Below are 14,208 nucleotides of genomic sequence, written 5' to 3'. Positions count from 1 at the left end.
GAACTCTAATAACAACAGATGCTGGAGGGGATGTGGACAGAAGGGAACCTTACTGCATTGTTGGTGGGAGTGTAAACTTGTTCAACCACTTTGGAAAGTGGTATGGAGGTTCCTCAAAAGACTCCACATAGAGTTCCCCTATGACCCAGCAATCCCACTTTTGGACATTTACCCAAATTTTCACAAACAAGACCACACTAAAGCTACCAGCACGACTATGTTTATTGCAGCCTTATTTACCATAGCTAAGATATGGAACCAACCCAGATGCTCCTCAGTAGATGAATGGATCAAGAAAATGTGGTATATATACACAATGGAATTCTATGCCTCCATCAGAAAGAATGGCATTGTCCCATTTGTTAGGAAATGGAAAGACTTGGAAAAAATTATATTAAGTGAAGTAAGCCAGTCCCAAAGAAACATAGGTCCCATGGTTTCCCTTATTTGCAATAACTAGTATATGTCTGAGACAAGCAGAAAAGGTCAGAGAAGTTGATGTTAGGTGAAACAAACCCCAAGATAAGGACTCAAATGTTTTTCCTTTCTTGCTATTGTTTCTAACATATTTATAAGATGATTTCTTTGTTGCTTTGTATCCCCCCCCCCACAGTATAGCCCCTGTTTTCACTGTATTTGATGTTGGTATAACTTGTGTAGGGGAAGGAAAAAACAAATTGTTTAAATAGGGATACAGGTGGACCCATTGCAACAATGAAATGTGCAAGATGCTATGTTGAAAAACAAACTTTACAACTTTGGCTGGGGGGGGGGAATGGGATGGCAGGGATGGTAAGGGGAAACAAAGGAGGAGGCAATAATGCTTGATAAGAAATGTACTCATTACCTTGCTCATGTAATTGTAGCCCCTCTGTATGGCATTTTTCACAATAAAAACGTATTAATAATAAAAACAAAAGATTAAGTCAAAGCCTAACAAAATGAGTACTAGGAAATGGGTACTTGCAAGAGGAGGAGGTCAAGAGGAGAGGAGTAGAAGAATGAACGAAGAAAATAAGTAGAATGCAGGCAAGAATGCATTGTATATTCCACAGAACTGAGAAAAAAAGGGAAAGGGTAGGTGGAAGGGGGGTGAAGATGTTGAAGGCTGACACAGATTAAGATGTGTTGTATACATGAATTGCTTTGTGAGATAGCAAGAAAATCCAGTATATAGCCTAAACATTGAGAAAAGGAGGGAGATGGGAGAGTTGGGTAAGACTAGTAAATGGGATGACGTTGATCAAGAGGCACTGTATTCATTAACTGCTCGATGAATGGCAACTCCTTTGTAGAACTACCTGAAGACGCTTTTTAATTAAGAAAGAAAACCAAAAAATGAACATAAACTCACCAGCATCAGGCAATAAAATAGTATTATGTATATCACAGTTGCAGAGGTCAGACATTGGTAAAACACTGACCAGGAGTTGGCCTTATATTCTCTGGAGATCAGGGGAGGAGAATGCCTTCCCTTGCCTGTTCTACCTTCTCCAGGCTGCCTATATTCCTTTATACCTGGACTCTTTCTCCATCTTCACAGCTGAGAGTAGGATCAGAATAGGCTATGTCAGGTGGGCTGCTTTGCCATGAGAACTTCTGAGAGCAGAGACAAGCAAGAGATAGTGGATACAGGGATCTCTGCCTTCCTCCTTTCTCTTAAAAACAAAGCATACATTTACAAAAGTAATAGATAGCAGCTTTGGATGAGTGATGGGAATGCACAAGGGGAACCTTAAATTTAGAATTCTTGCTTCAGTGAATATGTGCTGAGAGACCTATTTCCCCCCCCCCCCCCCCCAGTGGTCTACTGCTTGCTTGCTTCAAGCTAAATTTTATGGATAAGGAAGAAGCAAATGTGGACTGACAGGAAGAAGACCTGGTGCAGCCTGATCTTTCTCGAGATTAGCTTTGCTCTGGAATGTTGGTCATCATTACGTGTGGAATCTAGTGAATAACAGGTTCTGCTCTAATCAAGTAAAGGTAGGCTACTCTGTCTGACTTTTTGGCCATTACCATGTCATAAGGAACTCATTATGTTTTTAAATTCTTGCCCCCTGAAATTTTTCTCAAGTGGTCATGGATAATCACATGTGCAGAGTGATTGATGGCTAAGATTTGTCATATTTTATTTTCAATTTTCACATTAATCACTCCCTCTAGGCTGGTCCTATATAGGGACTGGACATTCAAAGTCCCTAAGCTTCATAAAAGCCTATGTCACAATGGATGTAACGGTCATTTTCAACTTTTCTCAGAAAAACCTATTTCTTACTTCTGAAAGCATCTGAAAGCTAAAAAGAAACAGGCTTTCTTGCTGTAAATTTTAGAGGGCCAGAATTTTGGTTTTGCCAAAGACTGTGAGAGCAGAGACAAGCCTGATTCCATGCTGGTTCCATGTATTCATGTAACCGTAAGCATCCATGCATGAGTGGCCTTATACAACTATAGTTGGCCAGCTGCCAATGTGAATGAATCTCTCAGTCAATGCTGTCAAGGGCCAGAAACCCAGGTGCCATCATGCTGTTGTGGCTACCGATGTGCCTGTAAATAGGGGAGCCTGTAAATAAAGCATGGGCTCCGTTCTCACTCTGCCTGGTATCTTTCTTTGCCTGCCAAAATTGGGAACACAGTGCTTTCCCACAACACAGTGCCTTCTTGTATATACATTACTGTTCTTAACCAATGTTACTACTACTTTCACTATGTTTTGAAACTAGCCTGAAATGTTCTTTCACAGCAGGTAAGAACTGAGGAATCTATGTTGCTTTTCTGGGAACAAAGGTCACACACATTTCTGTAATGGAAAGACTGGAAAAAATCATATTAAATGAAGTAAACCAGACCCAAAGAAACATAGGTCCCACGGTTTCCTTATTTGCAGTAATTAGTATATGTCTAGGATAATCTTAGCATATGAGGAGAATAGGTCAGTAGCTATCTACACATGACCATATAAGATGACGCTAAGCAAAATGAACTCTAAGACCTGGACACAAGAGGCTTTTTGTTGTTGTTGTTGTTTCTAATGTACTATGCGATTTTTGGTTTCTTTTGTATGTTCTTCTCCCTATGGTATATCCTCTGTTGTCACTGTATTTGATTTTGGTACCCCGATATTGTATATACATTTATTTGAATTAGGGAAAGGAAGGGGAACAGTAGAATGGTGAGATAAAGCACAAGGGGGAAACCAATGCAACAGGGATATACACAAGACAATATGTGGAAATGATCTGTACAACTTGGGGGTGGGGGAAGGGAAGTAGGAGAAAAATGAGAGAAGACGTAACAAGTTTGACAAGAAATGTACTTATTACCTTACTTATGTAACTGTAATCCCTCTGTAATCCCTTGACAGTAAGAAAAATAAATGAATGAAAGTTTAAAAAAGACACACACATTTCTCTATACTCATACCCACAAGACTCCTATGTGGGCCTGTGTACAAATCTTCCCAAAGAACTCATCAACCAACATTTGCCAATCAATTCTATGCAACATACCACAAGTTTTAAGTAACTTCTCTGCAATTTATCACACTTTTTTAAAGTGGTATGCTAGCTTAACATTAATGGCATCTTTGGTTTTTCACTTCTGGTGAAGCAGCACCACATACAAATAGTAGAATATATGCAGCCTTTCCAGCTGTTAGTTTGTCTTTTGTTAGATTAATTAGCAACCCCCACAAACAGGACCTGTAGCAGCATCTTCCTGCCTTTCTACCTTTTCTTTCATCAGGTCCTTTGTGATTTTACTTAGGGATCCCCTATATTATTCAGAGTCACCTTGTTATCTCAAGGTCCTGAACTTAATCACATGTGTGTAGAGTCCATCCATGTAACCTAACACATTCACAGGCTTCAGAGATGAGGCCATTATTCATTCTCCTGCAGACCCCTGGTAAAGTGTTTCTGTGAACACTATAATCCTGAGACTCCTGGTGTCTATTCCAGGTAACTGGGCTGAGCCTCCACTAGTTACAGAACCAGGACCTTCTCTGCAGGATAGTAGCTTCTGCCAGCATTTGGGAGTGTGCCCTGTGTAGGTGCAACTCCTGATACATTTTCCTAGAAAAAAAAATCAGTTTATCTGAGGTGAGGTTCCTTCATATTTGGAAGTAACTGATAGGCCTTTTTAAATATTAACCAGAAAATCCACACCAAACATGTCTGAGTTGACCTCTTGAGCACTTAAGAGTCCTCCGTGGTCTTCAGAGGAAGGACTCCTAGTGGAGAGCATTGTGGTTGTACACAGGCTCAGTTCCTGGGGAGACTGTGGGGCTAGACCCAGCCTGGAAATCAAAGGAGGAAGGGGGAGGCAAGGGTGCCAAGAATGCAGGCTTAGTAAGGAGCACATGGCCCTTGAGAGCACATTCCCCAAGGAAATCTTACAGGACCCCACTCATAGCTCCAATTTCTAGGTAAATTTGGGGGTCCTAAGTTTCCAGCATCCTTTTGGTCTCCAGGACATGCCCAGATAGTTCTGATTTCTGTCCCCACTCAAGGACCATGGATCAGTCCCTTTCCCTGACTTTCACATGTGTGGGCCACTGAGAGAGAGAGAGAGAGAGAGTACGCCTCCATTTTACAGAGCTCATCTGTGTGAGGTTACCTGGGAGGCCATGTCAGTTGTGTGTCACTGAAGACACAACGTGTCTTCACACGTCCTTGGCTTTAGGGGCAGCCACGGGATCTGATACAGGCTAGTAGACAAACCGCCAATTAGGGAATTGTGGACTACAGAATTTGCAGATGACAGAATAGGCTGATAAACCCAAACCTACCTGAAATAAGGGCAAAGGGCTACCAAAAAAGGAGGAAGTAAAAAGGACAAAAGCACGAGGAAACCAGAACAGAATAGTAATTTGTTGGTGTCACAACTTTACGGGAAATAGAAAGGAGATCTATCATTGAAAGCCATTTTCATGGTCTTCAATTCTCACTGTTTAACCTAACCCAAGGCTAAACTCAGGAATGATAAATGACCAAGATGGCTGAGAGGGCCTGAAGTGTCTTCCTCAGGTCATACCTGTGCCGTGTGCTCTCTTGCTCTGTCACATTTATTTTCTACCACTTTTGTTTATGCTCGTGTCTGGCCAGATCCAAAGACTGCAGTTATTTATCTGCCCTAAATTTCCAGGTTACATGTTTGATGCATTGGCCAAAAAGTCAGTGATTAAGTAAGTCATTTTTGGATTTGGAATCACTGGAAGTGTGCCTGAAGTGGTAGAATGATAACCTTGAGTGAAAAATCTACAGAACCGTACCTAGGCCCTGAGTTCAAATTCCAGTACTGAAAAAAAAAAAAGTCATATACACGGACATACTGTCAGCCATTTCAAACCACCAAATTAAAAAAATCAGCAAAAAAATTTCATGCTCTGAAAACTCTATGCCTAGAGGAAAAGAAATTTCTCAATAAATATAAATGACCAAAACTCACCTAATATGAAATAAATAACATCCGTAACACTATAAATATGAAAGAAATTGACTATTGGTTAAAACCTTTATGTTAGGTCGGGGACTTCAGCTGGTACACTGGATAGGAAAGAGTTCAACAAGAGGCAGAATGGCAAATAAGGAGGCAAAGCTTATTATTTTCGAAGAGAGGAAAGTATCAGACACCACAGACAGGGTTGGGCAGGAGTGGGATTTGGTATTGTGTGTATGAGCATTTAACATATAAAAGGAATGGAACTGTTCCCAGGAAGCTGCTGGGGTGGTCAGGGTTCTCAATATTTTGCCAAAGGCGTTGCTTCCTTGCTTGTACAATCTTTTCCAGGACTATGTTGTCAAAGCAGGATGCAGGTAAGGTTCTGCTTGAGTTCAAAAGAATGATTTCTGCAAAACCAAGTACAGTAAAGCATTCCTTCCTGTCAGACAAAGTGGAGTTCTTTAGAAAATGGAGTAGGTTAGAGACCTTACATCCCAGAAAAAGATATCTAAAAAGACCCAGATAAGCTGGACACTAGTACCTCATGCCTGAGTAGCTAGGATTCTACCTACTCAGGAGGCTAAGATCTGAGGATCACAGTTTGAAGCCAGCCGGGGCAGCTAAGAGTCTATGAGACTCTTATCTCCAAAAAGCTACTCAGAAAAAGCCAGAAATGGCACTGTGACTCATGTGGTAGAGCACTAATCCTGGGCACAGAGAGACCTAGGGACAGCACCCAGGTCCTGAATTCAAGTTCCAGGACTGACCAAACCTCCCCACCCCCACCAACACCCCCCAAAAAGGCTCAGATGGTTTCATAGAAATTTCTACCCAATGAAGTAAGGAAGAACTTGTTATTCATTATCTTTGCTAGAAGGAAAGTGTCAAGAAATGTTTCATAATATAAATGAAGTTAGCCCAGCATTAGCTTGCAATAGATTTATATAGTGTCACAAAGAAGCTGGCTCAGATACACAAGTTAACACTAAATTACTCTAAGCATAGTAATTTACTTCTGTAGTCACAACTATTGGAAGGATGAGATTAGGAAGTCTACAGTTTCATGTCAGTCAGAGCAAATATTTGTGGAGATTCCATCTCAACAGGAAAAGCAGGGAGTGCTATGTGTAAAGCATAAATAGGAGGACTGTGGTCCACATCGGCCCAAACAAAAAGTGAGACTGTATCACAAAAATAACAGAGCTAGAAGTGTGGCTATAGCAGTTGAACACCTGTCTAGCAAGAGTGAAACACTGAGTTCTAAACCCTAGTACCCTCAATAATAATGATAATAACCATCATAATAAATATGTCCACATTTCACATGACTTTGTTATGATGGTATACAGTGAATATAAAGAGAAAATAATTTACAATATTATTATGGTTGGTGTATGTTTATATATACACAAAATTAAAGTCTTCAAGTCATTTATACTCTAGAGAAATAACTATTAGCCATTCATATAGGATTCCTATGATCTGCTTAATAAATAATGAAATTGTTGTGGGGGGGAGAGAGAAAAAGAGGGGAAAAAGAGGGAGAAATAAAGAGAGAGAGGGAGAAAGAGAGAGATAGAATGAGAGAGAGGGAGAGGAGAGAGTGTATTGGGGCTTGAATTCAGATCCTGGGCACTATTTCTGAGCTTCTTTGCTCAAAGCTAGCATTCTACCACTTGAGCGACACCTCCACTTCCTGCTTCACCTGAACTATACCTCCACGTCTTGCTTTTTGGTAGTTCATTGGAGATAAGAGTCTCATGGACTTTTGTTCTTCTTTGAATTGCAGCTCTCAGATCTCAGCCTCCTGGGTAAAGATTACAAGGTGTTAGGCACCCAGCCTTGTAAAGATTTCTTAGAGGATTTAGATAATATTTTCAACACAGTGTGGAAATGCTCTGCCAAACTCACATGTCATTACATTCTTAGCTTCCAGTTTGGTAGTCAGAGGTCTGGCTAGGTTAGTATTCATTTCAAGAGTTTTATGGAGAGTCACAAAGGTCAGCTATATAGGCTGATAGTAAGTGACTGTAAAAAGGACTAAAAATAGCCCAAGATAAGTAGGGCTTCTTAATTAGTAGCATTCCATCTCTCCATAGTCATGATGCTACAGTTAGCAAAGGCCAGATAGTTTGCAAGCTCTGAATGTAGGTGCAGTTTCTTAGGAGATTCTGAGTTCAGTCTTTCTTTAAATATTAAAATGCTGTTTATTCTGTTAACTGTCAGATGCTGTTCAAAGAACTAACGACCAGTATAGCAACAAATGAGGTAAATAGGCTTCCTCCTTTCATGAAACTCATGTTCAACTTGTGGGAGTCCAAAAGTGAACTTATAAACAAAGAACTAAAAACAAACACATGTTCTGGCACATAGCTATGAAGGAAACAAACAGAATCTATAAAATATTTATTGAACATCTGTTGCATACAGAGCCAGGTTCTAGGTACTTTTAGAATGCAGAAATAAGTAATAAACTCCTTTCCCACACAAACCTTCATGTCAAATTATTATGCATATTAATAATTATATGGTTGTATCTCCAAGCTCTGCTCCTTCAGTTTTGGCTTAGATTTTACATGCATGATTCTGGCAGAGGTCACAATTTCACTGAGCAGAATGTCTGACACGTTATGAGTATTGTAACATATTTCATTATATTGTTCATGTTTATTGATGAGTAATTTTTCATACACTATCAGAAATTTTATCTGTTTATTATTAGACATTTGAATTTATTTTTATCGTTTGGCTACTCTAAGTCATACTGCTGTGCCTATTTTTTTTATTATTGTGAAAATACCGTACAGAGGGGTTACAATTACATGGGCAAGATAACAAGTACATTTCTTATCAAGCATTGTTGCCTCCTCCTTTGTTTCCCCTTCCCATCCCTTCTCATACCCCGCCCCCGCCCCCCCCTTCCCGATCCCCCCCACCAAAGTCTTTTACACATCTGCACGTATACATGTACATTAAGCACCATTCATGGGGGCCATGTACACAAGCTTGCTGCCATTCTCCCACAAGACTTTTACTAATGGCCACTATGAAGCAATCAACTAAAAGCTACTTCTGTATTAGCCACAGGAAGGCCACTTAGGAATCTTCAGTAAGAAGTGGTGCTGTGGCTCAAGTGGTAAAGCGCTCACCTTGAGCTGAAGAGCTGAGGTATAGTGCCCAGGCCCAGAGTTCAAGCCCCACAACCAACCAAAAAAAAAACAAAAACAAAAAAACAAGCGTACACTCCAGGAATCTTCAGTAAATCATTCAATAGCTCATAAAAGGATCCATGAAAAAAATGGCTTTAAATTTCCAACTTCAACTACTTCCTTAATTATCCTACCAGAGAGACTAAAATTAGAAAGGAAAACACAATTCAATTTAGGTAAATATGTAGAACCATCATAACTTTGATACCATATTGTTGAGCATGTTAACTAGTATAAATAATTTGGAAAAGATATGGCAATTTTATAAACTAAATACATACTTGTATGTGTTAGTATTTCTGTCCTCAAAATAGATACTTAAAAACTTGTTCTTTAACAGGCACAGCAGTGAAAAAACAAATCGTTTAAATAGGGATACAGGTGGACCCATTGCAACAATGAGATGTACAAGTCGTTATGTCGAAAGGAAGAATGGAAGGAAGGAAGGAAGCACTCCTGTGTGCCACTGCTCACATGGAAGGAGTTCTCCTGAAATGGGAGAATGCTCCCTTTCCTTGTACATAGTCTTCTGAGGGGCAACAATTCATGCTTAACTGTGCTTCCGTTGTATTCCTGGCTTCAATGATCTGGTTTCTGTCTCACTGACTGGATTAGGCTTCTGCATGGAGGTGACGTGAAATTCTTGAGGAAGAAAAGAAAATCCAGTGTATCTTTTTTTTTTTATTGTGAAAATACCGTACAGAGGAGTTACAATTACATGGGCAAGATAATGAGTACATTTCTTATCAAGCATTGTTGCCTCCTCCTTTGTTTCCACTTCCCATCCCTTCCCATGTCCCCCCTCCACCCCCACCACTGGCCAACGTTGTAAAGTTCATTTTTGACATAACGACTTGTACATCTCATTGTTGCCATGGGTCCACCTGTATCCCTATTTAAATGATTTGATTTTCCCCTTCCCCTCCACAAATTATACCAACATCAAATACAGTGAAAGCAGGGGTTATGCCGTGGGGGAGGGACATACAAAGCAACAAAGAAATCATCTTATAAATGTGTTAGAACAATTGCATGAAAGAAACAAACCATTTGAATATATATCTTAGGGTTCATTTCCCTAACATCAATTTATCTGACGTTTCTGCTTGTCTCAGACATATACTAGTTATTGCAAATAAGGGAAACCATGGGACCTATGTTTCTTTGGGCCTGGCTTACTTCACTTAATATAATTTTTTCCAAGTCTTCCAAGCTGCAGATCCTTTAATCTGCTGCTCTTTCCTGTAAAAGATGCTTTAGAATCTGCCAGTGACCACACATGTGCAACAGCTTGTGACCCTCCACAGCTTCTCCAGGAAGTCAGCAAAAACAAGAGCTACTGGGACTCAGCACTGTGGTTCCAGTTGTCCAAGCTGACTCTCTCTCTTCTTTCTTGTCCCTCCCTCTCTCTGTCTCTCCCTCTCTCTGTCTCTCTCTGTCTCTCTCTGTCTCTCTCTGTCTCTCTCTGTCTCTCTCTCTCTCCCTCTCTCTCTCTCTCCCTCTTTCTCTCTCTCTCTCTTTCTCTCTCTAATGGAGTCTTGCAGTGTGGTTTAAGCATACCTTGAATTCCTGGGCTGAAGCCACTTTCCTGCCTTAGTCTCTCTAGTAGCTGAGACTGAGATGTTTGCACTGTGTCCAATGCTCCTGGCTCAGCTCAATGTTATTGAGAAACTTTAGATTCATACACCTGCTTGTTGCTCTTCAGTCAAGTATTTTACCTCAGGCAGAAGGCAGGCAGAAGGATAGGATCTTCCTTCACATCTTCCTGGGTACAGCAGAGGCCTTCAGAAACATGTTCTGAAACCTCCTCAATGGTGTATGTGTGTGGTGGATGGCAGGTTGGTGTTGCATTAATTTGAAGACATGTCAAAGACCCCAGGACTCCTTCACTGTAAAAGGTGATTTCAACCAAACATGAGGGCAGGACAGAGTCCTCAGCATTGTGCGGGAAGAACTATCATATTATTAAATCAGAGGATTAGTTAGTGTTGTTTGCACAAGCCCAAGGTTTGGGAAGAGAAAGAAATGTGATGTCTTGGAGACATCAGACATCATGGTCATATCCAGAGTAACCATGCTCATTGCCACGGATTCAGCCAACAGGGAAAGAGAGAGAGGTCAGGGTAAGCCCACCCAGAGGGAAATGCTTCCTGCTCTATGTGAAGGAGTAGCCAGGAGAGCTTGGCGCGATGTGCAGTGCAGGTGAGAAGCAGTGGTTCACTGCCCATGGAGCGTGAGAGGGGAATTGGCTCCAACTTGAGCTACGGAAATTCTTCGTCTAAAAGTTTGGTCCTGAGGACCTTCAACAGGCCCCTGTTCCTCACTACTGGGGGAACTGTTGGGTGGAGAAGGAGACTACCTACTTTTAGAACGGACATTTATGTGTAATGTGGTGGAATATTCTCACATTCCTTGGCCTCACAGAGGGTTACCTTCTTAAAGTTACACTCTAGCTAGATATCCATCTGCTTGGAGAATGGCTAATAAGACATAGTATCATGGAAGACATTCAGTGGTTACTAGAAATTGCTGCTCTAAGTGTCTGCTTTCCCCATGGATTCAGTCGACTGATGGGTCAGAAATATTCACAAAGTAGAAAAATTGCATCTGTACTAAATGTACAAAATCTTTTTTCTTAGTGCTGTCACTAAGCAATGCGACATAGTAGCTACTTACATAGTGTTTGGAGTTCATTAGGTTTTCTAAAGCAATTCAGAGATGATTTATTAAAGTGCTTAGGTGTATGAGTATGTGTGTGTCACATGTGTACAGATTATATGCAAATACTACATCATTTTATGTCAATGACTTGAACATGTATAATTTTTATATCTGCAAGGGTCCCGGGGTGAGATCCTGTGGACATTAATGAAAAACTTTCTATAATCTCAACTAATGAATATCTGTATACATGGAGAGATGTATATAATCATATGCATGTAGGTACACATTCATATACGTTTGTAGGTAGATGGAATGGAACTTGTGGTTAGAGTTGGCAGCACTTTAAAGCAGAAGGAAACAAGTTATACCAGGGGATATATGTGATATGTGCAGTGGGATTTGACTAAAGATACCAGGTGAAAGAGCATGAAGTTCAGAGGCAGTGGGGCCCACATGTTTTATCCTTTTCCTATTGGTGATTAGGGGCCCTCTTCTAAGCAAGACCCAGAGACTGAACTGAAAGCTGTTGCAAGTTACTTCCAGTGCAGCTGAGGCAAGAAAACCCTTCAGTGGGAATACCAACTCCTCCTGCCTGGCAAGTCCTATTCAAAGCACAGGTGGACATAATCCATGTGTCTGCAAGTTCAGAGTACATTTGCTTCACCTAGGAAAAGATTGGGCATGCCCTTAAAATATACATGCTCATGCAGGCCTATGGACTGCAAGACACATGTACTCAGCTGGCTGTGTGATGCCAGCCAGGAGATTAGCAGGTACTATACTGCCTCTCCCTATTCAGGAGCCAGACCACCAAAATGTAAATCTCCAAAGAACTGTGGAACAAATTCGAAGATACGGAATGATCTGATAGCCACCTGAATTTTTTGTCAAGGAACCTAGTGTGTGTATTGGGGAAAAGATAGCCTCTTCAACAAATGTTCTGGAAAACTTGGTTATTCACCTGTAGAATACTGAATTGGACCCTTCTCTCTCACCTTTGTATCAGTTCAGCATGAATTGTTGCCCCTCAGAAGACTAAGTACAAGGAAAGGGAGCATTCTCCCATTTCAGGAGAACTCCTTCCATGTGAGCAGCGGCACACAAGAGTGCTTCCTTCCTTCCTTCCATTCTTTCTTCCTTCCTTCCTTTCTTTCTTTCTTTCTTTCTTTCTTTCTTTCTTTCTTTCTTTCTTTCTTTCTTTCTTTCTTTCTTTCTTTCTTTCTTTCTTTCTCTCTCTCTCTCTCTCTCTCTCTTTCTTTCTTTCTTTCTTTCTTTCTTTCTCTCTTCACACACACATACACATATACATATATACTTCTAAAATAGTTGTACAAAGGAGTTACCATTCAGCAAATCAGGTTATGAATACAATGCGTCTTGATCAATGTCACCCATAGAGTAGTTTCTGTAAGTACCTGCTAGCCACTATACACCACCATGGTTACCTTTTTTTTCTTTTATGCCAGTTTCAGGACTTGAACTCATTGAATTCAGGGCCTGGGCACTGTCTTTGAGCTTTTTTGTTCAAAGCTAGCCTCTCTACCACTTACCCCACAGTGTCACTTGCAGCTTTTTCTGAGTAGTTTATTGGAAATAAGAATCTCACAGACTTTTCTGGCAGAACTGGCTTCAAACCGTGATCTTCATATCTCAGAATCCCAAGTAGCTAGGATTACAGGCATGAACCACAAGTGCCTGGCTTATCATGGCTGCTTTTATGGCATGATGACTGAGCTGAGAAGCTATGACAGAGTCTCCTGTACCAATAAAACCTGAAAGTGTCAACACCTGGTCCTCTATGGCTGACTCCTGATGTAAGTTAGAAATTGCCTGTGCTGTTTGTTCAGTTTATCTCAGGATAAACATCTGTGAAAATATGAGATGATTTGACCTCAGGGGCATAGCCAGGAAAGCAGCAGGTGACAAAGGCAGAGCTAGAAGACCAAATGGACATGGAGTGGCTTCTTGTATATGCCTCCTTCCCACATATCCCTTGCAGGAGATGGTGGTAGGTAGGCTGTGTTTCCATTCACTTGTGGCCTGGCTGAAGAAGTGGAGAGTACTCCATGCCAGCACCTAGATGCCAGGTCACTCAGGATGGATGGCAGGGTGGCAAGATGCTCCATATGCTGCCATCAGAGCTGAGCCCATGTGTGGCCAAGACTCCAGGGAGAGAAAGATAACTCTAGGTCCAGAGAGGTCAGCTATGAGGAGCAATGAGGAAGTCTTAGGAGATGAGTCTGGCAGAAACAAAGGACACTGAGACAGCAATTAGACATGTATCCCACCAGGGGGAGGGAGACAGACAGGTAAATGAGCAAAGGGAGAGTCTAGGCCCACACTACCAGGCCATCACACAGTAAACTAAGTAATGGGCATGCAAAAACCTACGGTTTTTGGAAAAAAATGCTTGATAAGAAATGTACTCACTATCTTGCCCATGTAATTGTAACCCCTCTGTACAATAATTTCACAATAAAAAACCCACAAAAAAACCTATGGTTTTTGGATACTTTCCAAACATATAGAATTCAAAAGAGAAAAATAAGAAGAAAAATCACAGAAAACACAACTGTCTCCACTAAAATAGCCAAATCACATCATGCTGTAGATGTGACTGTCACACAAACAGACAGAAACCCAGTTTACTGCTCATTACCATAGAGTGAACATCTTATAGCATAGGCTGGGGAGAAGGAGTATAGGATTCTTGCGAAATTTATATAGCCCATTATATCTTTAAAGATTGTGGTAGAATCATCTGGAATGTCAGTCACCTTCATCACCAGGATGTTGTAGTCTTGGCTACAGCCAAAGGCCTAATCCACCCCAACTCACTTCTCTTCAGGTAGGACATCTTTAGTGAAACCAAAGCAGAAGCCTAATGGGTTGACAT

This window comes from Dipodomys merriami, unplaced genomic scaffold (assembly GCF_024711535.1).
Source record: "Dipodomys merriami isolate MVZ:Mamm:240054 unplaced genomic scaffold, mDipMer1.0.p SCAF_22, whole genome shotgun sequence".
Taxonomy (NCBI): domain Eukaryota; kingdom Metazoa; phylum Chordata; class Mammalia; order Rodentia; family Heteromyidae; genus Dipodomys; species Dipodomys merriami.
The sequence above is the reverse complement of the archived record's forward strand: the minus strand, read 5'-3'. Positions refer to the sequence as shown.